A 25,303-nucleotide genomic window follows, 5' to 3' on the forward strand; every position below is an offset into this window, starting at 1 on the left:
GCCCAATCTGTCCTCCCTGGGGGGACAAAGGTGACAGTGGCTCCCCCCTGGGCCTGAAAGAATGGGTGGCGAATTAGCCAGGGTTCTCCAGATAAACAGACATATGCAAATACAGGATATGCATATATCTATCTTGTGTGTGTGTGTGTACATATATATATACATACACACACACACATACAGTAGTCCCCCCTTATCCGAGGGGGATATGTTCCAAGACCCCCAGTGGATGCCTAAAACCACAGACAGTACTGAACCCTATACTGCTATTTTTTTTTCCTGTACATACATACCTATGATAAAGTTTAAACTATAAATTAGGCACAGTGAGAGATTAACAACAATGATAATAAAATAGAACGATTATAACAATTTACTGTAATAAAAGTTATGTGAGTATGGTCTCTCTCTCAAAATAGCATACTGTACCATTCTCATCCTTCTTGTGATGACATGAGATGATAAAATGCCTACATGGTGAGATAAAGTGAGGCGAGTGGCGTGCGCATTGCGATGTTACGTTGGGCCTCTATTGACCTTCTGATGATACGTCAGAAGGAGGATCATCTGTTTTGGGGATCCTGGATCGCTTGAGCCATCAGGATGTTGACGGCTGGGGATCCCAGAGGGATGAGGTGGGACAGTGTGATATTTCGTTATGCTACTCAGAACATCACAAGATTTTATTTTATTTTTTCTTTTTTTAACATCTTTATTGGAGTATAATTGCTTTACAATGGTGTGTTAGTTTCTGCTGTATAACAAAGCGAATCAGCTATACATATACATATGTCCCCATATCCCCGCCATCTTGCATCTCCCTCCCACACTCCCTATCCCACCCCTCTAGGTGGTCACAGAGCACCGAGCTGATCTCCCTTTGCTATATGGCAGCTTCCCACTAGCCATCCATTTTACATTTGGTAGTGTACATATGTCCATGCCACTCTCTCACTTCGTCCCAGCTTACCCTTCCCTCTCCCCATGCCCTCAAGTCCATTCTCTACGTCTGCGCCTTTATTCCTGTCCTGCCCCTAGGTTCTTCAGAATCTTTTTTTTTTTTTTAAGATTCCATATATATGGGTTAGCACATGGTATTTGTTTTTCTCTTGCTGACTTACTTCACTCTGTATGACAGACTCTATTTCCATCCACCTCACTACAAATAACTCAATTTCGTTTCTTTTTATGGCTAATACCCCATTGTATATATGTGTCACATCTTCTTTATCCATTCATCTGTTGATGGACACTTGGGTTGCTTCCATGTCCTGGCTATTTTAAATAGTGTTGCAATGAGCATTGTGGTACATGTCTCTTTTTGAATTACGATTTTCTCAGGGTATATGCCCAGTAGTGGGATTGCTGGGTCGTATGGTAGTTCTATTTTCAGTTTTTTGAGGAACCTCCATACTGTTCTCCCATCACAAAATTTTAAACTTAGGAATTATTTCTAGAATTTTCCATGTAACACTTTTGGACCACAGTTGAGCACAGGTCATTGAAACCTTGGAAAGTGAAACCACCGATAAGGGGGAACTACTGATTATACAGATAGACTTATTACAGAAATCGGCTCAATTTGAGGCCAAGAAGTCCTACAATCTGCCAAGTACAAGCTGGAGAACCAAGAAAGCCAGCAGTGTTAAGTCCCAGTTCACACCCAAAGGCCCAAGAACCAGGAACACTGAAGTCCAAGGACAGGAGAAGATGCCTGTCCGAGCTCAAGAGAAAGAGCCAATTTCTCCTTCCTCTGCCTTTCTGTTCTACTCAAGCCCTCAGTGGATTAGATGCCACCCATCCACAATGGTGAGGGCAATCTTCTTTACTCTGTCTACTGAACCAAATGCTAATTTCTTTCAGAGACACCCTCACAGACATACCTATACATCCCATACATAATGGTTTACCAGCTACCTGGGCATCCCTTAGCCCTGTCGCATAAAATTAAAAAATAAAATTTAATCTGACACATAAAATTAATCATCGCAGGTGAGATTTTTCCAAGAATCTTACAGATTAGTTATTCTCATGAAGCCACTTGCAGAGTGACATTCCATCATCCACCCATTCGGGTCCTCTGTGCCTACCACTATCCTGTCGTAACCCCCCTCATTACCCCCCTAACACTAGGGTGCATCCCCCCAAGGAACAGCTAATTCAGCAGAGATGGGCTATGTGATGCAGTAGCCAAAGTTCGGGAAGCAATGCTGAGACTGAACGATGATGACGTGGTCGTGATGGTGGTTATAGCGATGCTACTGATGGCGATGGTGATGACAGTGGCGATGGTGGTACCAGTGATGGGTGATGATATGGCTATACTGGAAAGCCAGCAACTGGCCCAGGACAACACCCAGGGGGAAGGAGTTACAGTGGAAGGAACACGGTGAGACCTTTACACTGCTTGAGGGTCCCTGGCCCTGAGGACCTAGAGTCCCTTACCTGCGCTACACCTCCCCTGCCCCCGCCCCCGCCACCAACAATGTTGAAACTAATTCCCAAAAGCACAAGTTTTCACTTTACAGCTAGCTCTGGGAACAATGAGGCAGGCCATGTTGTCTTTAGGTAAAAGCACATCACCAGGAACGTAGGCTAATAAGGCAGTAATCCTTTATCCTGTCTTTAGAGAGAAAGGAGAGAGAAAAAGCCATCCCCAGAGAACAAGAATGCCAAAGTTCTGGCATGAAGGAAAGCCGGGGCTTAGCGTCTGTCCAAGGCCTGCTTCTGCCTTTACTCACCAGGAAGGAGAAACACACCCAAACGAGCCGCAGCAGCCAGCACGGCCGGGCTCCCACCCCTGGAAGCTGAGCCAGGCCGTCCAGGCTGCGTCACAAAGCGTGGCACTGGCACCGCACGACTGAGGGATTTTTAATAAAGCCTCATCCCTGCCACCGCCGCCCCACGCTCCGGGGAGGGCTGAGAGCGAGAGAGGGGGCGAGCCCGCCACCAATCCTGCCCCCCAGGGGACCCCCCACCGGCTCCACTCAGCCACGCCCGTAAATACAGAAAATGGCACGACATTGGAAACGACTGTCTTTAAACCCAGGTGATTGATTTGGAGAGGTTCTCACTTCCCTCCAAAAGTGGATTACAGCGCAGCAGAGAGAAAGGATGGGAGTGACAGCGAAGGGTGGGGAGCTGTCGTCAATTCTGTTTTCTGGAAACGTCTGTTAAATGCACAGGAAGGAAGCAGAGACCTGAGCATTTTGCTGCTGGAGGGAAAACAGCGCTGTGATCCACACATACGGCTGCTCAGAACCATAACTCTGCCGGTGTTGCCAGGAGTCCCCCTTCAGCCCATTGGCACCCACGCACCCAAACTAATAAACGCTTTCCAAGTGCCCAAGGGGGGAGGGGATTAGGGGGTCTGGGCCTCCTAATGTCTGAGAAATAACCCACAGGTCTCTCTTTATGTGCCACCCCCCACCCCAAGTTCAGGGTCACTGTGGCTGCATCAGGGACCCTGTGCGACGCTTTGCAGGAGATGCAAGCTGGGGCAATGCAACACGGCAGCTCCCCAAACTCCAAATCACGACCCTCCCGGCTCCCTTCCAGGACCCTTGGCACGCACACATTCACAGGCTCTCATGTCCTGTGTCTTGCTGCTACAGTCTGGGTCAAAATATGCCTAATAATCCTGAATTTGAAAAGAAACATTGATTGCTGGGGAAGCCCTGCAGCAGCCTCCGTTTCCGCAGACATGTGACCAGCCAGACTCAACCGGGTCCTCTACATCCAGGTTTCATGAGATTGTCTGATGGGGGCCCAGAACCCCTTTTCTCACATGAGCAAACTCAGAAAGGGTCACTCAGCCAATAAACAACAGAGCAGAGACTGACTAGAACCCCGGTCTGCCTGACCCCATCCCTGGTCTTTCCCCTGGGATATTCTGAAAAATAGGGTCTAACAACCCCAATCCTTCAGGAAGAAACAAGACACCCTCAGTGTCCACGGTGAAAGTTCTCTGCATCAGTGAGTGGTAGAGACCATTTGTGACCTGGTGGTCTACACACCAGACCCAGATCGATCTATATACACTGGGTATACAATTTCTGTGTCTCAGGCTGCACATTTGTAAAATGGGATCTCCTCCCCTGCTACTTTCCTCAAAGAACAAAACTGACACAACAGGGGACTTCCCTGGTGGCGCAGGGGTTAGGAATCAGTCTGCCAGGGCAGGGGACACGGGTTCGAGCCCTGGTCCGGGAAGATCCCACACGCCACGGAGCAACTAAGCCTGTGCGCCACAACTACTGAGCCTGCGCTCTAGAGCCCACGAGCCACAACTACTGAGCCCATGCACCACAACTACTGAGCCTGCGTGGCCTAGTGCCCGTGCTCCGAAACAAGAGAAGCCACTGCTATGACAAGCCCGCACACCGCGACGAAGAGCAGCCCCCGCTCGCCACAACTAGAGAAAACCTGCGCGCAGCAACGAAGACCCAACACAGCCAAAAATAAATAAAATTAATTAATTTTAAAAAAATGACACAGGAAGAGACTTCTGAATGCACAATGTATGGAGGCGCATGCACCCCCTCCCTCCCCCAGGGCCTTCCTCCACATCTATTGACCAAGAAACTTCTCTGCATGTCCACACAACTTAAACTGAGTCACTCCTACCCGGCCAAGTACTGGGGCAAAGGAAGCTGCGCCCTGTACCACTCATGCCCTTGAAGGAATTTACATTGTCTGGGAGGTGATGGCAGGAAAAGCCACAGAAGGGCATCTCCTTACTACCTAATAGGCCTGGAAGAGAAGGTTTAATTCTTGCTGCTTCTACTATCTACCAATGGCTTTGGGCTACTTATTTTGCCCTGGGCATCCTCCACATTTTCATTTTAAAAAATGGGTTTCATCCCATTTGCCTCACATGTTCCTGCTGAAACAAGATAATGTAGCAGGGCCTCACAACACAAGTACACGCTCTGTACTTTAAATTCCAACACTGTGCTGGATACTCAGGAGTTCACAAAAGAAACGTGAGGGAGGCAACTTCAGTTAGTCCAGCCAACATGCTCTGGGCATCCCAGGTGCCCGGCGCTGTGCTAGGTGACAGATGAGGGGCCAGTAAGACCTGAGGCTCCTTCAGAGAGCTCCCCGACCCACAGGGAGACAGCACTGGCTACTTCAGCAGCCTGAGGGAGAAGCCAATTCTAACTGGAAGACTCCAGGAAGGCCTCCCAGAGGGGACCCTTGAGCCAAATCTATAAAAGGAACCATAGGAAGAAAAGGCAAATCTAGAGACAGAAAGCTGGAGGGTAGTTGCCCAGGGCCAGGAGTGGGAACAGGGAGTGACAGCTAATGGGCACGAGGGAGCCTTCCGGCGCGAGGGAAACGCTCTAAAACTGGATTGTGGTGACAGTTGCACAACTCTGTAAGTTTACTGAAAAGTATCGAATAATACTTTTTTTTTTTTTTTTGGCCACGCCGTGCAGCATGCGGGATCTTAGCTCCCCATCAGAGATAGAACCTTCACCCGCGGCAGTGAAAGCTCAGAGTCCTAACCACTGGACCACCAGGGAATTCCCATCTAATGATACACTTTTTTTTTTTTGGCTGCGGCGGGTCTTCATTGCTGCGCGCGGGCTTTCTCTAGTTGCAGCGAGCTGGGGCTACTCTTCGTTGCGGCGCGCAGGCTTCTCATTGCAGTGGCTTCTCTTGTTGCGGAGCACGGGCTCTAGGCACACAGGCTTCAGTAGTTGTGGCACGCTGGCTCAGTAGTCGTGGCTCGTGGGCTCTAGAGCGCAGGCTCAGGAGTTGTGGCGCACGGGCTTAGTTGCTCCGCGGCATGTGGGATCTTCCCGGACCAGGGCTCGAAGCCGTGTCCCCTGTATTGGCAGGCGGATTCTCAACCACTGTGCCATCAGGGAAGTCCTACTAATACACTTTAAATGGGTACACTCTGTGGTATATAAATTATACCTCAATAAAGCTGTTAATTGAAAAAAAAATTTTTAAAGATCGAGTAGGAGTTTAGTGAATCAAGTGTGGCTGGGAGAGAAGAAAGACGCTGTGCCCACCTGCCTGGCCTCACCCTCACTGTCCCACCTCCCTCCAGACACCTCCTCCCGAGGCTTTTCCCCAGGCCCGGGCCTGGGGCAGGAGCTGCCCTCCCAGCACCTGTCAATTCCACCAGCTCACTAGATGTTCTCCCCAAGACCAAGCTCTCAGGGGCAGGGATGAAGCCCGTGGCCAGCTTTCGGAGCCCAGCTTGAAGCAAGACCACAGTAGGTGTTCAGAAGAAGTTAGTGAGGAAGAGACTGAACTGGGGGGTTGGGTGGGGGGGTGGAAAGGGACAGGATGATATGGAAGCCGAGCTCCAGGCTAAGGGATGAGGCTTTGCTGGGCGTTGGGCAGAAGAGGCATGGGTATGGGGAGGAGGGCGGGGCAGCAGAGGTCTGACCCGCTAGATGGGTGGGGAAATGGGGGAAGGGCAGGGCGCGGTGGGCTCTGGGCTCTGCTGTGACATGTAGTAGCACGGAGCACACACACAGCACGGGGTCAGGGCGGTGGGAGAGCTCCCTGTCAGTGCACAGACGTGACGGCAGGTGCCTGACCAAGGGGACACCTCCCTTGCTGAAGGGGACACACAGCAAGGGGAGACTTCGGTTGGGCAACAGCGTATTCAGGCAATCAGGGAAGACTTTCAAGAGGGGAACTGCATACCTCCAAAAGCTTTTTTCCTGTGTCCAGGACCATGGCTGCTTTATCCAAAGAGTCAGAATTTAACAATCCTGAGTATTTCTTAACCAAGGGTCAGAAACCCATCACTAGCTCCTCAAAGAAGACTTCTCACCTAATGAGGCCGGTGAGGCTAATGCCAGCACCCCTACTCCAGTCTTCTGGCTTCCTGCCAGCCTGTGTTGTACCAAGACTCTAAAGAGAAACCGATATCCAGAAAACACAGCTACTGGATGAGCGAGCAGGGGTCTAGGGGTAGAGGGTACACTAGGCTGATAAAGGAAAATGAAAAGGTCAAAGAAGCCATTTTGCTGCCCTGATGCAGGCAGGGGAGGGAGCCTGAGGCCTCTCAGAAAGTGTCTTTAGTTAGTCACGTGTCATGAACGCAAAGATATGAAGCACTGCCTCTGAAATTCAATTCGACTTGAAACGACATGGCCGAGGCAAGGCTCTCTTAAAGGATTCACTGAGCTTTTCAGATGATTTTTTTCTTTTTAATTCTTTAGACTTGCACCTTGCTCAGTGCCTAAGAAATGTTCCACCTGTCAAACTGTATTGATTACCTGAAGTTACATTAAACCCACACCAGTAGATTCCAACGAATTTTTTTTCTTTTTGGTGGAAAGTGATTTGAAAGAGTTTTTTCCATGGGGCAAGTGGCACCGAGAGGCCCTAAGCTCGCTCTGCTATCTCCATATACAAGTACCCTCTGTCATCCCCTGATTAGAAACTCAACCCAAAGGGAAGAAGACAGGAGCCACATGAGGTGCACAGATGCGCAGACTTGCATGTGGGCATGAAAACACGAAAGGAACCCAGCGAGACTGTGGGATAATGGTGAGTCCTAAAGTAGAGCATGATTAAGTCTCCAAGTGCCCTCCTTCCCCAAGCACAATGACATCAAGGGCTGACAAACTAGCAAAACACACATAATCCCCCATCAAGTCTGGGCTGGCAGCTCATAAATTGGGAGCATTATCCTGCAACAAACAAGCACGGTTTAGGGCTTGGTGGAATGCTAAATTCTAATACAAACCCAATCCCCAACCTAGATAAAATTTTGGCTGCCAAGAAGCTTGCTATCTGATGCCAAATAAAGTCTGGGGCTCCTTATTATTACCCTGGATTATCAGACCTTGGCACTCTACCACTTCCAAGTGGCAATGCAAGGTCTTAGAGTAAGTCTCGGGGAGGCCTGTGGGAATAAGGGGAATACAGACTACCCTGAGGGACGAACACTCACTATGGTATTTTTTGTTTTTAAAGACTTTTTTGATGTGGACCATTTTTAAAGTCTTCATTGAATTTGTTGCAATACTGCTTCTGTTTTATGTTTTGGTTTTCTGGCCACGAGAAAACCGCGGGATCTTAGCTCCCCGACCAGGGATCAAACCCGCACCCCCTGCGTTGGAAGGCGAGGCCTTAACCACTGGACCACCGGGGAAGTCCCTCACCATGCTGTTTTATGTGAATGGTGACCTTGGAATTGTGCACACAGAGCCCTGAAAAGAGGAGGGTGCCAGCCCCAGATGATAGCACTACCTCTTTACCAGATGAAACTGCACAGCAGCTCCAAGTAGAAATGGGGCTTGGCGAGTGCAAGGCCCAGGCTGGGGAGTGTGGGCCAACGGGGGCCCACTCCCTGCCCTTCTGTCACTTGTATTTCTAATTCTGTACAGCCCTGAGGTCAGAAAGGGACATTAGGACAAATTCTGAAGGAATTCGTCCAAGCTTTTTATTTCTCTAGAGTCTTTCCCTAGAAGGGCTTATTGGAAATGAATGGGTCATTGGCTAGAGTTGGGGCAAATCTTTGTTCTTCTGGGGGTTTGACTTATTCTTGTTTATCCACAAGAAGATGACCTTCCGGACATCTGATTCCCAAAGCCAGGTCTCCCAAATTATTATCGCACGTTGACATCTATTTCCCAACTTACAAAAATCGGAATGCAAATGGAGCAGGCAAGGCGAGAACATGGCACCACGGCCCCCGGCAAGCAGGAGGCAGAGCCCCTGGCCCTTCCCTCTGGCACATTATCCAATAGAACCTCAAGAGCTCGGTAATTACAGGCCTTTCAAAAGTGAAACAGAAATAGATCTAGGGCCAAAACACTGGTTTCCTTAAGGCAAAGGGCTGGTTTTAACTAAGGGGGAAAAAATCCCAGCTTTTGGTCTGTCTTCTGAGCAGAGAAAGTCAGACTGATTTTTTTTTAATATTATTATTGAATTGGATTATGGGGAAGAGAATAGGATTCAGATCAAGAGCCTTGTCTCCTCTAGGATATAAAATCATTATATGAAACACGAAAAGCAGGTTCCATTCTAAGTATGCTCCTGACACCAAATCAGGATAACAAATTAGCTTATTCGTTCCCCTGACGTGCAATCACTGTTGAGATCTCAGGGCTTCGGTCCGGGTGGAAGGCAAACCAGAGGTTTCTGCTACTGTGTCATAAAAGCCTGAACAAGCTTCCTTGAGAACACCAGCCGGGAGCATCTGATACTTGGAAAGGCACCCAGACCCAGACGCAGGCCCTGCCCACTCCCTGCCAGCGCTTCATTTTAACAACCTCATGTACCATGAGGTCAGCTGCTCCCTTGGCAAAGGGTATTTTTTTTTCCCTACCGGGAAGGGTCCTGAGAGGAAGAAACCAGAGATGGAGGGAAGGAATCACTGGCTGTGGCAGAAAGCGGCAGAGCAGCCCTGGCCAGCTCACCCTGCTGGGCCTGAGCAAGCGCTGTGGTGCTGCTGGCAGGACTCCACCAGAGAGAGAATCATGGTTAGAGCTGTGTGCACATTCACTGCAGTTCAATGAGTAGTAGGTCTGAAACTAAGCAATTTAAAAATTAAGGCGTGGGAATAGGATGCAGACCCTCAGACTCCTGCGTAAGGCTGATCAAAGGGAGAGGGGATTGCCGTTGACGGGGGCCGGTACCCAGAGGGTGTTCAATGCCAGGGCCTAAGGCAGGACTCATGCTCCGGCAATCATGCTCCTCTAGGGGGAATCGATGTTGGCGGGGAGGAAAAGGGGGCAGCCTTCGGCGTGACCAGGCCTGGCCAGGGTGCCCTGGGAGCCCGAGATCCGTCTCTGCGGGGAGCGCCACTTCACACCGGGGCTCTCAGATTGCAGATGTGCACGCCCCGGGGACTAGGCACTTGTTGAACAAAAGGGCTCCTGACTTCCTCAGCCTCTGCCTTCGGCCAGGAGAGGGACCCCCGCTCGGGCGCCAGAGCCTTCGCAGCTGGAGAAGGGCCGGCGCCCCGCGAGGCGCGCTACTGCACCTTCGTGGCGGCGCTGCCCGGGAGCTGCGGCGGGGAGGCGGCGCAGCAGGCAGCCTAAACTTTCTCGAATCTCGGAGCTTCATGGTTAAGTTAGGACGGCGAGTGAGGCACAAAACACGCGCGGGGTGGCGGGGGGGGGTGTAAGAGTCCCACCCACGATAAAGAAAACAAAAGGATTTTTTAAAAGAGAGACGCTAATGCAATTAACATTAACACCTACTATGTGCCAGGCACTGGGCCGAGAGCTATCTTTAGTGGTTCTCATTTTAACCGTCACGACAGACCCCGAGGGAGGAACTGTCCCCACTTGATAAGAAAACCGCGACCCGGGAAGGTGGCGTGTCGGGCCCAGGTCGCAGTGCGAGTCACGGCGATGCCAGGGCTCCTAACTCCGCAGCAGGGCTCTGTACGTTGCCCTCCGCCTGGGGAAGAGGGAGCAGATGGCCGCCGCGAGGGCCCCCTCCCCTGGCCAGAGCACACAGGCGACTCACGTGGGCCGTGCGGACCTCTCCCCGAGCAGGGCTAGTCAGGGCTGCCCCCTAAGCCCGGGCTAGCCCCCTCAGATCCCAGCTATCCTCCGGGGCTCTGTACTCCGTCCGCACTGGGCCGGCCGGCTGGGACCCCGGGCTCCGCGCTCGGGGTGGACCGCCCACGCCCACCCTGCCACACGCGCCTCACGCACAGCCGCTCACACACGACACGCTCCCCGCCCCGGTCCCCACCAGCAACTGCGCCCCGACACACAATTCCACAAACGCAGCCCCAAATGTGCACATCCAACTGCACACACGGATCCGCACGAGGACACGCCATTCCAGGGACACACCACCGTACTCAGTCACCCACAACTCCACTGCGCAAAGAAACACAATCACCCCTCAACACACACACGCACACACACACGCTGAGAGCCCGATCGCAGCGCACGCCGGTGCACACGCCCGTACTCCCCGCAGCCCCGCAGCCCGCCCCTTTCCTACCTGCTCCGTCGCAGGACGCGATCCGCCGGCTCCCCAAGCCCAAGTTCCGAGCCACCGGCGCTGGGGCGGGCGCGGGCCGCTACGAGGGGCGAGCGCGCCGAGGCCGGAAAGGGTGCCTAGGAACGCGGGCCTCCGTGAGCCCGCAGCCGCCGCGCCGGCCCTGCGCTCATCTCCTCGCAGAAAGACAAAAGGAAGCCGTCAGTGAGGGAGAGAGCGAAGTGGAGGTGCCCGCCAGTCCGCCGATCCGCCAGTCCGCCGTCTGCAGTCGCCGCGGCCCGCCTGCCAGACAGGGAAAGGAAGGGACGCGAAGGCGGGGCCCGGAGGCGGGGCGCCCGGCCGGGGTGGGAGCTCAAGTTTCCTGCGGACCCGCCCCCGCCTCGACCACGCCCCAATTTAGCCCCGCCCGTCAACCCACTCAGGTCACGCCCCCGTCCCTAACCACGCCCCCCTTATGGCCCTGCAGCGCCCGGCCTCCGCTCTTCCAACGCCGGCCCCTCGCTACTCTCTAGCACACGCTCTGCCCGGCTGAGGCCTTGACCCGGTCTTAGCCCCGCTTGGATCTCGGAGCAGGGGCGGAGCCAAGCACCGGCTCCGCCTCCCTAACCTTTGGCCTCTGGCCTGAGGGTGTGGTAGAGGCTTGGAGGCGGCACGCGGGAGGGGCCGACCCCGAGTCCTCTTCCGGAAGTGCGGCCCGGGTGGCCCAGAGGGGAAAAAGGCTTCAGTCGCCGCAGGCTGCCTGCCTGGTCCTTCTGGTCCGTTTCACCACCCGTCCCGTGAGCAGATGCCACAGGCATTCCCGCGCCTGGTTCAGGGAAGGAGACCGGGGCCGGGAGAACGGAGGCCTGGGTTCCAGTTCTGGTTGCCTTTGCTGACTCTAGGCCATTTTGACAAATCCCTTGGACTCCCTCGGCCTCGGCCTCCCCACCCATAAGATGGACGGGACGAGGAGCGGGCTTCCTCGGGCCCTTCCCTCCTTGACATGCTGTGGGGGTCAGTCTCTGCTCAGGAAAGGGCTTGGTTGCCATCTTAGTCCCAGGAACTGAGAATCCCTGGGCCTCGGGGAGGTGGACAGGTGTCTCCTGCAGACTTTCCCGTCTGCCTGCCATGGCACGCGTGAGCAGCTAGCAGACAAACATCAGGGTCTGTGCTTCCCAAGACCCCTTACCAGCAGCCCCAGAAAATCTGGGTCGTAGAAGAGCAAATATGTCCACACCCCCACCACTACCATCACCCCCACCACACCATCACCACCACCCCCTCCACTACCATCACCACCACCCCAAACATCCCCAAAGAAATGTAACCACAGAAACAGCCATAAATGTGGAGCTGGGAGTTAGTGTTAGGCTGAGACAAACTGTCTTTCTAGCGTCTCCAGGGGAGAACTCAAATCCTCCCCCACAAAAGCACAGTAAGTGAATTCCCACTACACAGGAGGCTGCACAGAGAAATGGTGATGGGCAGCTTTGGGGGGAATTGGCTGGGAGCTGGCAGAGAAGGTGGTCTGATCCCAGACCCCTCTCTCTGCAGACAAATGATGGAACTAAACCTGCAGGGAGTTCGTCTCCTAGGGCCCTGCTTCAAGCATTAAATGCGGTAATGACCGTCAGCAGGGGCAGTGCCGGGCTGCAGTGATGTCATCAGGATCCAGCTCTGGCACCCAAGGGCTCCGTCTTTCCTTCTCAGCAGAGACCAATGGCCAAGGTCATTGCCTAGGCTTCTGGTAGCATATCCACGCAGAGGGTAGGGTTACAGCTGAGCTGCCCTGACTCAGATGCCCAGCCCAGGCCTATCATCCTGGGGTAGTGGGGGCAGGTTATGTTCTGCTGTGGTCACACTTAGGACCCTACTTCTCACTCAGGGTGCAGTTCAGTGCAGGTCGGGGGGCATGGAGAAGAGTCCATACAGGCACTCAGGAACCCTGGCCCTTCCATCTAGAGAGTCCACCACCCTCCTTCAGGGCTTCTGAGGCCTCCACTGGCCCCTCGGCTACCAGCCAGCAATGAGAGAAGAGAGAGTGCCAGCCGGGGGTCTCGGGGGTCCTCAGGAGCCAGCCCTGGAGGAGGCACACAGCACATCCGCCTCATTCACTGATCGGAATTAGCCACCTGGTCCCACCTGAATGCACGGGGTCTGGGAATTACAGTCTCCTGTGTGCCCAGAAGAAAAACAGTCACTTTGGTGAGCTCATTGCAAAGTCTCTGCTACAAAATCGGAACACAATTTGAAGCTCAGTTACAGGGCCACAGATGTCCACCAGAGCACGGTAATCACTGTCATCAAGGTCTGAGCTGTGACCACCTATGACGACACACAAAACCCGCTCAGAAGAGGCTCACAGAGCAGGTGACATTCTTGCTGGGTCTGGAAAGATGAGGAGGGGAGAATAGAGCCGGGGAGAAGCAGAGGCTGGAGGATGAAAAAGCCCTGGGAAGGCACAGAAGCAGACGGGGCACGTTCCTGGACTCCCCCGCCTTTGCCCAGGCTCTTCTCACCCACAGCATGGCTTCCCCTTTTCTCCCCACCAATCTGGCACCTACCCGTCCCTTGAGGCTCAGTTCAGCTCCCACCTGGCCCTCCATCCCTCAGCTCAGATGTACTTCTCCCTTCTCTGAACTTCTAAGGAATGCATGTTCTCCCTCAGGTGAGATACAACCGAGAATCTTCCTTTCTGTGTCTGCAGCTCCTTCAATACCCCTTATGAAGCTTCGTGGAGAGCATGCAGTGGTCACTCAATAAGCACATGTGGGGCTTCCCTGGTGGTGCTGTGGTTAAGAATCCGCCTGCCAAGCCAGGGGACACGGGTTCGTGCCCTGGTCCCACATGCCGCAGAGCAGCTAAGCCCGGGAGCCACAACTACTGAGCCTGTGCTCTAGAACCCGCGAGCCACAACTACTGAAGCCCACGTGCCTAGAGCCCGTGGTGCTCTGCAACAAGAGAAGCCACCGCAATGAGAAGCCTGCGTACCACCACGAAGAGTAGCCCCCGCTCACCGCAACTAGAGAAAGCCCGCGCGCAGCAACAAAGACCCAACGCAGTCAAAAATAAATAAATTAAATAAATAAATTTAAAAAAATAATAAATAAGCACATGTGGATTTAATCAATAGAGCAAGAAAGCAAGGAAATTCGGAGTAGCGTGTTACATAAGTTTCCTGGGGCTTCGGTAACAAAGTACCACAAGCTGGGTGGCTTGAGCTACAGATATTCATCGTCTCATAGTCTGGAGGCTGAGTGTCCAAGATCGAGGTGTCGGCTGGGTCGGTTCCTTCTGAGGGCTGTGAGGGAGAGTCTTTTCAGGCCACTCCCCGAGCTTCTGTAGCCTCGGGTATTTCTTGGCTCACAGATGGCTGTCTTCTCCTTGTATCTTCATGTCAGCTTTCCTCTGTGTGTGTCTGTCTCTGTGTCCAAATTCCCCCTTTTCATAACGACACGTCATTGGATTAGAGCCCACCTTCGTGACCCCACTTTAATCAACCGCAAAGACCCTATTTCCAAATAAGGTCACGTTCACAGGTACCAGGGGTGAGGACATCACCATCTTTACAGGGGAACAATTCAACGCATAACGGGTGTCATACGACTTGTTTTCCATATGATAGCTGTGCAAAGTTAAAGGCGGGAATGACTCTGATTATTCTTAGTAACAGCTGCCTTTTATGATTTTTTTTTAATTGAAGGGTAGTTGATTTACAATGCTGTGTTTCAGGTACACAGGATACTGATTCAGATATACATACATATTCTTTTTCAGATTCTTTTCCCTTATAGGTTATTACAAAATATCGAGTAGAGTTCCCTGTGCTATAGGTAAGGGTACGGGTTAGGGTTAGGGAACGGGTACTTTGTCCCTTTGGTCCTTGTTGGTTGTCTATTTTATGTATAGTAGTGAGCATATGTTAATCCCAAACTCCTAATCTATCCCTCCCCACCCCCTTTCCCCTTTGGTAACCGTAAGTTTGTTTTCTATGTCTGGGGTATGTTGTTGTTTTGGAAGCACTTTTACACAGACCACATCTAACATTCTTGAGATTATTTCCCCCCCATTTTACAGGTGAGGACACTTCTGCTTGGAGAAATGAGGTGTGTAAGGTTGCATATTAGAATCAGTGACAGCCAGGTTTAAAGCCAGACTCAGTGTCACTGTGTTGGGTCCACACAGCCATCGGAAAAAATACTATTTAAAAAAACTATCTGTACTACTTTGCTGAACTTGAGCGCGCATCTTACCAGGGAGGTCCTCTCAAATAGATGAAGTTCTAGCTCACAAACCCCTGCTCCGGAATGTTTGAGAAGGTGGAGGCCCGCTTGTTTCCAGATCCTCTTTTTATTCTGTCACTGTTTCGTTGGTAATTACGGTGTGGCTGCCAGGAATAGAGCGGGTGATGGTGGCCCCTCTGGCTGCCCGCCCTTCTCCTGACCCCAGAAGCCCAAGGCAAAGGAAACAGGCAGAGAACTGGCTGGCAGCACCGGCAGTAAGAATCACTGGACCTGCCTCTGGTCAGTGGATGCTCAGAAGTGGGGAAATTGAACCATTAGCCCATCTTGCTTAGCCCTGAGGTCCACCAGTGTTTGTGGCTGCCCCCAAAGATGATGCTGTGGTCCATGGGTCACCCAGGGAATGTGACTCAGGGGCACGTTCTGATGGATCCCCCTTTCCCCATCATCCTTGCAAGCTCCGGGAGGTCAAGATAAACCAGGTTTCTGATTTCCTAATTTGTAAAATGTGGATATTAATGTCTCCCCTGCACTAAGAGAGGCAAATGTGTGTACAAGGGCCTATGGTATGAGAGAAACTCAATAAATGATCAGTACGTTACCTTCATCAGCACCAACGTCATCATCACATCAAAGGCTAGCTGACTCAGGACAGAGGCGTAAAGAAAATCACCGCAGTGAACCCGTCAGGAGACCTGGGTTCTGGTCCCAGCTCCGACAGGTTTTAACTGTGTTGCTTGGACAAGAACAGCTACCCTCTCTGAGCTGTTTCCTCACGAGTGCTCTGCCTTCAGGTGGCTACAGGGAGAGGTGCATTCAGATGCACCTCGGAATGGGAAATGCCTTTGTCCCCTGTTGCAGTGCAGACCAAGGACCGAGCGTGTTGATCTTAAAGCAGTGGCTCCACAAGGATAGGTGGGTGGGTTGCTCTAGAGCCCCAAGGGCAGATGCATGTTGTTGGTTTGCAGAGCAAGACGGGCCAGGGCGTGTGTCCATGCACAACACGGCTGTGGATAACGTGGTTACCCAGTGCAGGAGGAGGCATCGGGGCAGCAGCCTGCCAGCCCCCGCAAGCCGAAGCCCCCAGCCCAGGGCTCTACCCGCCAGGCCTGACATCGTTTCCATGTCAGTGAATGAAGTGGCGAGCAGCCCAGAGTCTGTCTGGCTGCATAAGGCTCCCTCGAAAGGACAAAACCCAAAGCCAAACACAAACAGTGGCTTGACCACTGTTTCAAACCAGTTCATACTGGAAAAGGCTGCTCGCCTTTCCAGCTCTGCTCCTGATGGCTTCTTTTCTGGGAAACAGAGCTCCTGGTGCCTGAGAAATTGGTACATGCCCTGAGCAGGACAATAGGCGGGTGCCTGCGACAGTTCCACAGCTACTGTGGGGTGCAAGGAACAGCCTGCAGTCCTGTACCTTCTTGCAGCCAACAGTGTCCAAATTCCAACAGAAAGACAGCACAACCCACATACGCAGGCACAATTTTAAAAGTAAAACCACACAGATGAAATTAATTTTAATGATACATTTTATTTAATCCAATCTATAAAAACTATTACTTCAACATGTAATCAATCTAAAAATTATGAATGAGATATTTTGCATTCTTTTTATTTCATACTAAGTCTTTGAAATTCAGCATATGTTCTGTACTTACAGCACATCTCAGTTCGGATTAGACGCGATTCAAGTGCTTAATAGTCTTTTCGACAAATGGTACTGGAACAACTAGATAGTCACTTGAAAAAGAATGAAGTTGGGCCCCTACCTCACACCATTTACAAAAATTTAACTCAGAATGGATCAAAGACCTAAACGTAAGAGCTAAAACTATAAAACTCTTAGAAGGAAACTAAGCATAACTCTTTTGGACTGTGGATCAGGCAATGGTTTCTTAGCTATGACCCCAAAACACAGGCAACCAAAGAAAAAACTGACAAGTCAGACATCAAAATTAAAAACTTTTGTGCTTCACTGGCGAGCCGCAACTAAGGAGCCCACCTTCCGCAACTAAGACCCGGTGCAACCAAACAGACAAATAAATAAATAGAACTTTTGTGCTTCAAAGGACACTCTCAATAACGTGAAAAGACAACCCGCAAAATGGAACAAGATATTTGCAACTTAAATATCTAAGGAACTTTTATTTAGGATATATAAAGAACACTTACAACTCAACAATAAAAAGACAACCCAATTTAAAAATGGAAAAGGACTTGAATGGACATTTCTCCAAGGAAGATATATGCAGGGCCAATAAGCACACACCAGGAAAAGATGATCAAGGGATTTCCCTGGTGGTCCAGTGGCTAAGACTCCACGATCCCAATGCAGGGGGACCGGGTTCGATCCCTGGTCAGGGAACTAGATCCCACATGCTGCAACTAAAGGTCCCACATGCTGCAACTAAGACACAGCACAGCCAAGTAAATAAATATTAAAAAAAAAAAGATGATCAACATCATTAGTCATCAGAGAAATACAAATCAACACCTTGGTGAGATTATTCCACACCCAGTAGGGTTGCTATTGTCAAAAAGATGGACAATAGCAAGTGTTGGGGGGATGGGGAGAAACTGGAATCTCCGTCCACTGCTGGTTGGTGGGGAGCAGATATAAAATGGTGTGATGGCTGTGGCGTCCGGCACTTTTTCAAAAAGTTAAACATAGAGTTACCATATGACCCAGCAATTCTACCCCTGGGTATATACGCAAGAGAATTGAAAATATATGTCTACCCCAAAACTTGTGCATGAATGTTCGTAGCAACACTATTCATAACATCTACAAAGTAGAAATAACCCAAAGTCCACCTACTGAGGAATGGATAAACAAAATGTGGTCTTGGGAATTCCCTCGTGGTCCAGTGGTTAGGATTCTTCGGTCTCACTGCTGAGGTCCCGGGTTCAATCCCTGGTCAGGGAACTAAGATCCCACAAGCCGTGCAGTGCAGCATGGCCAAAAAAAGGAAAACGTGGTCTATCCATAATAGTGGAATATTATTCAGCCCTAAAGAGAGATGAAGTACTGATACATGCTACAGCGTATTGAACCTTGAGAACATCGTGCTGAGTGAAAGGAGCTACACAGAGTGTCCAGAACAAGCAAATCCATAGAGACTGACAGTAGATTAGTGGTTGCCAGAGTCTGAGACTTGAGGAAAATGGAGGAAGACTGACTGCCAGTGGGCGCAGGGTTTCTTTCTGGAATTAGGGAAGATGGCTGTGCAGCCTTGTGAATATACTTACAACCACTGAATTGTACACTTGAAAAATAAACTTTTAAAAATCAGAGAGGAAGATATTTGCCCCAAATCATATAGATAATAACATCGAGGTGGGAGCTAGACTCTGCCCTGGACTCCTACATAAGGGTTTTTCCCTGCAGCTTCACATGACCTGTGGGGCTACATTTTTTTTTTTTTTTTTTTTTTGGTATTGCAAGAACATGACACTAAAAGAAACTTGAAGGGCAAAATCCTTTTATAAAGTGAAAAAGGAATTGCACAGAAGACATAATCTGAGTGGCCAATAAGCATGAAAGATGTCCAGCCTCCTCAGCTGCTGAGACAAAATAAAGCAACCACGAGAGAGAAAGGTTACTCCTTACCAGTGCCAAGTAGTGAAGAGGATGTGAGTAAGTAAGGGACGCGAGTACATGGAGGGGAAATTGCGACAATCGCTTTGGAGGGCAATTTGGCAACATCTAGTAAGGCAGAGGCAAATTCCCTTCCGTCCAGCAATTGTCGCCCCCACCGGTTATCCACCCCAAGAAAACCTCTGTGCAGAGGCCAGAAGTCCATGTGCAAGAACATCACCGCAACAAAGGAGGAGTGAAAATTGAAAGCAGCCTCAGTGTCCCGCAGTCAGCGAATGAGTAAATAAATCACGTTATAGTCACACGATGGACTCCTATAAACCACAGTTAAAATCAACCAACTAGATGTATCTGAATTAACGTAGACAGATCTAAAACACAGCACTGAATTTTTTAAAAAGGCAAGGAATGGAAACTCTATGGTATGTTACTGTTTAGGTTTATTTAAAACATACGATACAATGTATATCTGTGTAAATATATACAAATATAGCAAAAGTATCGAAATGGACTGAAAAAGAATGTCACTAATTCATGTTAAGCATTGTTTCTGGAACAGGGCAGGGTGGGAAAAAGACTGGAGTGATGGAAGGGGGCCTCACTGATACCTGACGTACATTATTTCTAAAAATATGAAGGGAATCCTCTGGCGGTCCAGTGGTTAGGGCTCTGCACTTCCACTGCAGGGGGCACGGGTTTGATCTTAGTCGGGGAACTAAGATTCCTCAGGCTTTGCAGCATGGCCAAAAAAAAAAAAAAAGAAGCCACTATGTCCTGACAGCCACTCTGTTGTGGATGCATATGTATCTGATATTCTCTGTACTTACCTGTATTTTATTTTATTTTATTTATTTGTTTATTTTTTTGCCACGCCACGTGGCATGCAGGATCTTAGTTGAACCTGTGCCCCCTGCAGTGGAAGCATGGAGTCTTAACCACTGGAGCGCCAGGGATGTCCCAGTACTTACCTGTATTTTAAATAGTTCTCATTAAAAAGTAACATGAATAGTATCCCTTGACCCACATTTTATTTGATGTTAAGTCTCCAGTTCTGATTTATGGTAAAGTCCGGCTAATCTAAAAGTCAAAGTGCCAGGAACCTCAACTTTTTGGAATGCAACCCTCAAACCAAGGGAAGGGCCCTTGGCGTGGTGGAGACAGTTGTTATGAAGCCCAGGTGCCGAATTCTATAGAAGCTTCAGCCTTAGTTGGTAAAATAAAGCAGGATATTAGAAACAATTCTCACAACAGAGGAATGTGAGTAGCTCAGAAGGATGTTAAAATTTCATGTCTTTCGAGCAGGGTCAAAGTCACCGTAAAGCTCAAAATTAAGGAAGGGCCGGGACAGGAGGAGGCACTGCCAAAGTCAGGGTGTGCAAAGACAGCCCCTATGAGGGGAAGCTTAAGAGACAGTGAGAGAAGGCATCTGACACCACAGCCTCCCCGGTGAGGGGGTGTAGGAGGGGCTGTCCAGAGGGATCCAGGAGGAGAAGCGCATGGAAAGTCCAGCAGAAGCAGAGCAGACAGCTTCCTTGACAACTCATGGCCCTGCCCCCAAGATCAGGTCTCTGCTGTTCTGAGAGCTTCAGGGCCCACAGAGCCAGGCATCTGCCCCAAGAGGGACGTAAGATCTTGCCAGGCAAGTGCAAGCCGCTCCCACGCCCCTGAGTTGCCCTGAGGATACCACCCAGAACTCGTGGTATCATGGATGCTGGGATGCATCTCCCAGACTCCCCATCAGACCCAAGACGTGCACACCTCAGCTGCTGGGAGTGTCGGCTACTAATGGCTCTTGGCTCATCCTTCCCTGGGAACTGCCTTGAGTGAAAAGAGCTGCTTGGCCTAAGGTTCACCGCTCCCCAGGGACAGCCCACATCCAGTAACTGTTAGCTTGGGGACCCAGCTCAGGACGTCTCTGAAGGTCTACCCAGCCTCAGAGCTCCCAGTGAGGATGGCTGAGGCTCTGTTGTAGCTGCCTCATTCTGTGTCTCTTGCTTACTGCAGAGGTGTGTCCCCAAGGGCACTCCCTAATAAACCTCCTGCCTGAAAATCTCACCTCCAAATCTGTTTCCCAGGGAACAATCAAAGACACAGGATATCTAACAATGGTCTGAAGTTATCAAAAACATGTCACATACAATGTGTTTAGGAGCCTCTATCTGAGACTGTGTAATATATCTACATTCAATTCTGCATTAGAATCAGCTGCAAATAATAAAGGCCCAAGAAATACTGGCTTCGGCAAAGTAAACATTTAGTTTTTTCTCTTATAAAAGTAGACCAGGGCAAAACTAATCTATAGGACAGAAAGGAGATAGAGTAGGTATATGGAGGAAGGGGGTGGGGATTGACTACAAAAAGGTACAAGGAAACTTTCGGGGGTAACGGGGATATATATATATATCTTGATTGGGATGGTGGTTGCATGGGTATATACATACATCAAACCTCATTGAACTGTACACTTTAAATGGGTGCAATTTATTTTATGTAAATTATAACTCAATAAAGTTGAGAAACCCAGAGACAGGAAATAGCCCAAAGACAGGAAGTCTGGGATTAAAATTGTCCAGGTGACTGGGACTTGGTCTTCTATTTTTGTGTTTTTCCTCCTTGCATCATCTTTAGTCTCAAAGTCCCCTCATGGCCCAGAATGGCTACAAAAGCTCCAACACTTACATACTTTTTCTAGGCAGAAGGATGGAAAAAGGGAAAAGAGGCATCTCCCTCCTTTCTAAAGAGAAAGTAAGTGCCACGCAACACTTCTGCTCACATCTCACTGTCCAGAACTTTGTTATGTAGCTACACCTTCCAATAAGGAAGCTGGAAAATGTGTAGTCCTTCAATGGGATCTTTGCAGCTCCAAATAAATTTGAGATCCTGTAGTTAAGGAACAGGAAGAGGATGACTGTTGGGGCAATTCTCACAATATCTTAGAAAGATTTCCATGAAAAAGTAGTTGAACTAAAAAATACTTTGTATACTTTAAAGGGAGAGCGTCAAGATGGAATATTGACTGGGGGCAGGGGGTGGGGGTCTTAGGGCTTTTCCAGTGAAAGGAAATGTCAAAGAAAAAAAAAGAAAGAAAGAAAGAAAGAAAAGAAATGTCAATGTCAGCACAGGGAACTCCCTGGTGGTCCAGTGGTTAGGACTCTGCACGCTCACTGCCGATGGCCCAGGTTCAGCCCCTGGTCAGGGAACTAAGATCCCACAAGCCGTGCGGCATGGCAGAAAAAAAGGAAAAAAAGAAAGAAAAAGTCAGCATACATTCGTATCTACACTGTTAAGACAGGTTTAGGATCTGCAAAGATCTAACCTCCAATGTAAAAGCATCTTATTTTCTTGGTAGATTCGTGGTTTCCTAGGGCTGGAGGCTGTGTTGGAGTGAAATGGGCAGGTGTCTGCTAAAGGGTTTCTTTTTGGGGTGATAAAAATGTTCTAAAATTGGTCCTGGTGATGGGCTAACCCAGGCTGACTGGGTAGCGTCCTGTCCTGACTTGGGGAGACTATGGCTCCTTCTCTGTCCGCTGTCTCTGGAGTTCAGACCAGCTGCCAACAGAACCCCCAGCATTACCCCCAGCCTCTCAGGCTCATGGTCTAGAGGCTCACGGGAGGCTCCAGGGGTACAGGGTCTGAAATAATCCCCCCACCAACGCCCCCGTGTGTCAGTTACAGGTGTGGGGAGGTGGAGGCAGGCCTCGGCCATGCTCTGAGCCTCGGGCAGCTCCAGAACCTGGGTCTCCGGACCCACCCAGCCCTCCGTTGGTTCGACACGCACTGCGCCTCCCAAAGCAGGAGCTCTGAGCATCACTGTCTTCAGGTGGAGGGGGGCCAGGACCTCAGCGAGAAAAGGAAGCTGAAAGCGCTTTGCGGACGGTAAAGCACCTGGCTTTGTTGTTTCTCTTTCAGGGTTGAGGCTGCAGTGGTGCTGGGCATTGCTTTGGGAGGGGGGGATTTGCTGGATTGCTTCAGGGGCTCTTCTCACCTCCTCCACCCTTCCGGGAGGCTGTCCAGATTTGCCAGAAAAGACCGTCAGCTCAGAGGGAGCGGAGCACTGAGCTCACCGACCCTCTGCAGCCCCGGCCAAGGGCAGAGGCAAGCAAGGACCGGGCCTGCCTGTGCGGAAGTCAGGTGAGGCCCTGACAGGCCTGCTCTCGGAAGGGGCTCCCCATCAGAGATGTGCGTTTGGGTAAGAATATACAGGGTAGGGACCTTCCCCACAGGGTTTGTGCCCAAGACCTCCATCTTCTGATCTCAGTGAAGACATGAGACCCTGAGCCCTTCAAGCCGTCCTCACCACCGGCTGCTCCTGGGGCAGGACCCCTCGGCCAGCCCGGCCAGCCTTCCCTGCCCAAGAGTCCACCCAGCGCCTGATCAAAGTGCAGACAGCTGAGGAATCGGGGCCCACCACAAGTCGGCAGTAGGGGCCCCTGTAGGGCAGGCCCCTAACAGCAGAAGTCGGCCTCCCCTCTCCCTGGCCTCCCCCGATCGGCCAGTCTGCACGGGCCACCCTGGGATCCCTCCTGCATCCCCACAGGCAACCTTGCCCACGCCACCCCCGCTGGGAAGGCCCTTCTCACCTTCTCCACTTATTTTACGCACTTTTCACCCTTCAGGCTCATCTCAAAGCTCAACTGTGGCCTCCCTGAGCGCCCTCTGGCCCTGTACTGCTGCCTCACAGCACTGTGGCGGGGCTTCACGATGATGGGTTACCTGCCGGCACGGCCCAACCTGCGAGCACGCTGAGGGGCGTGGGGCAGCCCCAGCCCAGTAAACACGCAGTGACAAGTGAGGGTTGGGGCCTCGCCAGGCCCTGCAGGGGTCGGTGGGTTGGCTTGTCCGCAGCTGGCAAGGCCACGTGAACCCAGGCTACTGGGAACCCTGGGGAGCAAAGGGCCAAGCAGTCACCACAGCCCGGGCAGCCACCTTCCTCCTGCCCACACCAGCCAGGGCCCAGAGTGACTCAGCACTGGAGGCAGGCTTCCTACCGAGAGCGCCACCGCTTCTGCCGGCTGGGCAGCCAGCAGGGAGCTTGGTGCCTGCCAGCGCCTGGGGCTGGTGTTTCTGAGGTGCCCTCCCCGGACCAGAGGTCAGACCTTGGGACTTGGGCTTCTGATAATCCATTTGCAGCTGTGTAGCCTTGGGCAGGTCGCACAACCTCTCAGAGTCTAGGTTTCTTCATCTCTGAGAAGCAGGGATTGGAACTCAGCGTTCCTCCCTCCGAAACTGATTCAAGAATTAAATAAGTGACCCTGTGCTTTGTGTCCACCTAGAGGGGTGGGATAAGGAGGGTGGGAGGGAGACGCAAGAGGGAGGAGATATGGAGATATATGTGTATGTATGGCTGATTCACTTTGTTGTAAAGCAGAAACTAACACACCATTGTAAAGCAATTATACTCCAATTAAGCTGTTAAAAAAATGTAGTATTCATGATTAATGATAAAAAGGAAAAAAAAGATAAAGCAATATCACTTGTCAAAATAAATAAATAAATAAAAATTTAAAAAAATAAAGTGACCCTGAAAGTCCCGCCCCTTGTCTGCAAGTCCCGCCCTTTCTTACCTCTCTGGGCTGTTCCTGCTCTTAGCTGTGCAGACACCTCCTCCCAGCTCAATGTCCCTGCAGGGGGTCTGGCCCGGCAGCTCCCCTCTCCATGTTGGCAGTCGAGGCACACATGGTGGCTCTCTATGTGACCCCCACTCTCTGCCCCGTGAGGTCCTTGCAGGGTTCCCCGGGGACAGCCCAGAGAGGTGCTCGGCAAGTTTTCCTTCTTGCAAGAGAAGCACAGTAGTGACGACGGAAAAGCAACGGACCACAGGTCCCCACTTGAAGCTCAGACACAGACACACATTTCTGCCCATGCTGTGTGCCCCGAGGCAGCTCCCTCACTCCTCGGGATGCCAGTCTCCAGCCTCAGAAGGCAGGTTGTCTGTCTGGGCTTCACCGCAGGCTGTCAAGTGAAGTGAATGAGTCCGCCCGTGGGAAGTGCCCCGTATGACGGAAGCTTCCAGATGTTAGCGCAGCTGGGATGGGACAGGTCCTGAAGGTCACACGTGATCTGCTTCCCTGCAGACGTCTTGGGGTACAATCTGCTGTGGATGGTGGTCATATTTTCCAAAAATCAGGACACCCAGACTGACGGTGGGGAAGGATGCTCATCCAGGAGGACCTGGGTCCCGGGGCTGCCGCGGGTGTGTCAGCCAGGAGTGCAGGTTGGGAGGGAGGCTGCACAGCCCCCCATGGAGCCTGGGGAAGCATCATCCACAGGGTGCCAGGTCCCCTCAGAGCTGCGCCTGTTTTCAGCTGGCTGCCTAGGGTCAGTTAACATATGTCAGAGGACACGGTGTGTCCTTGTGCTCAGCCTGGCACCTGCACCAGCCTCTGACAGAGAAACGTCACAGGCCTCAGGTCCCCACACCCTGATGGCAGAGGGCCTGGAGAATTGGGTGGGGAGTCTCCACTCAGCTCCCTGTGTCTCAGAGCTCCAGAGGTATGGGAGCCCTGGGGCTTCCTGAAGGAGCTGCCTCGGGGCATCTTCT

General features: G+C 51.1%; 1 protein-coding gene across 2 annotated transcripts in view; it reads right to left on the reverse strand.

The window, feature by feature from the left end:
• HPCAL1 (hippocalcin like 1) overlaps window positions 1-11,256 on the reverse strand; it is a 111,881-nt gene extending 100,625 nt beyond the window's left edge. For both annotated transcript variants that reach the window (XM_089923446.1, XM_022554188.3), the window contains exon 1: window positions 10,948-11,256. The gene's annotated coding sequence lies outside the window, so the exon portion shown is untranslated. The remainder of the gene's footprint in view (window positions 1-10,947) is intronic.
• Window positions 11,257-25,303: the final 14,047 nt, after the last annotated feature.

This window comes from Delphinapterus leucas, chromosome 13 (genome assembly GCF_059928025.1).
Source record: "Delphinapterus leucas isolate spDelLeu-1000000601 "Yukka" chromosome 13, BTC_Dleu_Yukka2, whole genome shotgun sequence".
In the NCBI taxonomy this organism is placed as follows: Eukaryota; Metazoa; Chordata; class Mammalia; order Artiodactyla; family Monodontidae; genus Delphinapterus; species Delphinapterus leucas.